The sequence below is a fragment of the Otolemur garnettii genome, unplaced genomic scaffold (genome assembly GCF_000181295.1).
Source record: "Otolemur garnettii isolate 467f Iridium unplaced genomic scaffold, OtoGar3 scaffold00065, whole genome shotgun sequence".
NCBI lineage: Eukaryota > Metazoa > Chordata > Mammalia > Primates > Galagidae > Otolemur > Otolemur garnettii.
Window position 1 is genome coordinate 3,504,808 of NW_003852460.1, and position 3,490 is coordinate 3,508,297.

The window sequence follows — 3,490 nt, forward strand, 5'->3', positions numbered from 1 at the left end:
AAAGAAAAATTTTAAATGAGAAAAAATAGAATTTTGTGATACTCACCATTGTGAGATATTAGAGGTCGCCTGAAAATCTGGATCTGGATTCTGGTTGCAAATTACAAGAACAGTCTTGTTCGTAAGACCGTGGGACTGACCTTTCCTTCCTACATTTAGGGATCTTCCAATATTTTTCTCTGATGAGTCCCATCAATTTCTTGAAGCTTTCTTTAGGATGTTTCCCTGGGTGTCAGACTGGTGACTGCTGAGTTGGTCATTGATAGTTTTTCTGTTTAGTTATAGTCAAGTCATTCAGGCGAGATATTTTGGGTGATGCCAGAGAATTCAAGTTGACTGGAGTTTGCCCAGATGGCTTTCGGCACCCTATACATGGTGGAATTTATAGCTGGTAGGTGGTCTGGATTTTATATAATGTTTCAATGCTCTGAGTTACTGTTTAGGCAGGTGTCCAGGGGCCACATGCAGCCCGCCTAGGACATTTATCCAGCCTGCCATGTGTTTTTGCCGCCGCTGCCTGTCCTGCTTAGCAGCTGACTCGCCCCAGGGCCCGCAGTCAGGCCCTCCAACAATCTGAGGGACAGTGAATTGCTCCCCTGTTTAAAAAGTTTGAGGACCCCTGGTTAAGAGTATCAAACCCGGGGTTGCACTAACTTCTGTTCTACTCCTAATTACTCCTCTTTGAAGGGGGCATTAAAATGCATTTACACGATCCTTCTCAGCACCTTCTGTTCAAAGCATCTTAAGAACTGGTGGGAAGCACAGGCTTTATTTAATTATTGGAAAATTGGGCAGCAACACAGCTTTTTCATACGGGAAAAGAAATGTGTCCAAGAAAACAGGCTGCAATTCTGCAAAGCTCACGGTAGCAGGTGGCGAAGTGGCCACTGTATTCTCTCCATACCTTTGGTCATGCACTTAGAAATCTTGAATAAATCTCCCCATCCTAAGGTAACCACATCTGTTTCTGAGTTAGTTGCTTTAAGAAGGGTGACGGGGTTGTGTCCTGATTCAGAAGGACATGAGCATTATCATATCAAACAGAGTTAGTGATGGAGCCAAGTGCAGGCTAAAAAAAAGATTGATAGCAAGAACGCACACCCAAAGGCACATGAAAACACGTTCACACATCCCACCCAAGGAAATGAGGAAAGAAACACGAAGAAACACGTCATAAAAACACAGCATGTGTTGGGCGGGGCCTGTGGCTCAGGGAGTAAGGCGCCGGCCCCATATACCGAGGGTGGCAGGTTCAAACCTGACCCAGCTGAACTGCAACCAAAAAATAGCTGGGCATTGTGGCAGGCACCTGTGGTCCCAGCTACTGGGGAGGCTGAGGCAAGAGAATTGCCTAAGCCCAGGAGTTGGAGGTTGCTGTGAGCTGTGATGCCACAGCACTCTACAGAGGGCAATAAAGTGAGGCTATGTCTCTACAAAAACAAAAAAACACAGCACGCGTGTTATTACACATGTACATATATGACACAAGCACGAGATGAGATAGGTACTTACAGGCCATCTGTTCACTAAACAATTCTGTAACTCAGCAGGTGAAAATAGCTCTATTTTCATGGACTGGGCAAAGGAAACCACCATTCTTTACTGAGCTATCTAAGTGATTGTTTACGTATCGTTATTCCCGCCCTGTGTGTTGACACAGAGAACGGTGATACTCCTCAAACCAAGAATGGGAGGCAAGTTTCTGCTACCATCGATACTTACTATTAGTTCACCCGGTCACTCAGGTACTAGGGAATATTACATGGACAGTGGACCTCTCTAAAATTTGCCTGCCTTCAACAAAATGACTGCACGGTGTACATAGATAGATAGATAGATAGATAGATAATTTGAAAGAATAAGTACAACATTTTAACTGTTCAATTCTACCTTCATATTAATCTGAAATTAAAAAAAGAAGAATGATTCTGTTCAGGCTAGTAACAGCACCATTCCCCTGTCTTTCTGCCTATAACTCCATCAGATCAGAGGCTCATAACACAATTCTTGCCTCCTGTTTTAAATACATTTCATAAAGCAAAATGAAATCCATTAATGTTTTGCATGGTAGCTAATTATTTTCAAATACTGAGCACAAGAAAATCACATAAATAAGTATATTAGTGGTGAAACATTGTGATGTTGACTACTTGGAAATTAGTAACATTTTACAATCAGTATTAAATATATATGCATGAGGTGTTCCACAGAGGATTTTATATAATATTTCAATGCTTTAAGTTACTGTAACTGTTAAGAGTATCAAACCCTGGGTTCCACATACTCCCCAATATTTTAAAACAATGCCAGATACCATCAATATATCAATTTCCTAAAAATGCCTGCTTTGTTATTTTATAGAGCCCAACTCATTTTCACTTTTTTTTCTTCAAAAACTCCTTTATCTTGGGTAAAAGGAAACTTTACAAGAACCCTGAAATAGCTATCTGGAAAAAAAAAAAACTTATTAGTGTTATTAGGTGACCATATATTATTACTTTCGTATCTATTTAAACATTATATCCTCTTACCAAGGCTTTGACATTCTTTCATCGGCATCGGCAGTAATTTTTTAATTAAACAACAAGACTTGGAGAAAAATCATAATAGCAGTAATGATACAGCAAATGATTGCAAAATTTATAATAAGAAGAAGGTGACAGCAATTTAACGTGCCAGGATTTTTAAAGTATCAGGCAGATTAATTATCACAGCCAGCTGTAGAGCAGCGGTTCTCAACATTCCTAATGCCACAATGTACTTTCATGGTTAAAAAGGGGTCGCGGCCCACAGGTTGAGAACCGCTGATGTACAGAGAGAAAGAGTGATCGGTCTCAATCTGCAGGTAAGCTATGTAAACTGTAAGGTGCTGATGGGACAGCAGAGACAGGTGCAGGCACGGCCAGCTCGTGAGGGTTGAGCCAGAACATGAATCTGGATACTCCGACCCCAGAGCAAGCCAGCACAGCATCAAAAATCACTCTTCTGCCTCTAAACCAAATACTAACCAGAGCATGGCTTAATTACCTTTTAAAGAAGTATGAATACTCTTTCCAGGTTAAGCAAAAATTTCCTGCACAAGACTTTATACTAATGCCAAAGTGAAGACTGTTGCTTAATACTTCCTTATTCTGGGCGGTGCCTGTGGCTCAAAGGAGTAAGGCACCTGCTTCATATGCCAGAGGTGGCAGGTTCAAACCCAGCCCCGGCCAAAAAACTGCATTAAAAATTTTTTTTCCTTATTCTTTTCATTATATAAAAAAAGGCCATTGACCATTTTTTCTTCAGTTAACATTTCACACTTATTTTTTTTTCAGTAAGTTGAAGCCCCCTGGAGAGAAAGAGCACCCAAACACCACGTTCATAAAAGGAAGGGCTTTATTCACCAGCTTGGAGCTTATGGCATAGAAGATTTCCAAATGGCCGCGCTCCCCGACTGGCTTGGTCTTTCCCTTTTTATTGACAGTCAAAAAGTTCTACCCTACAGGTA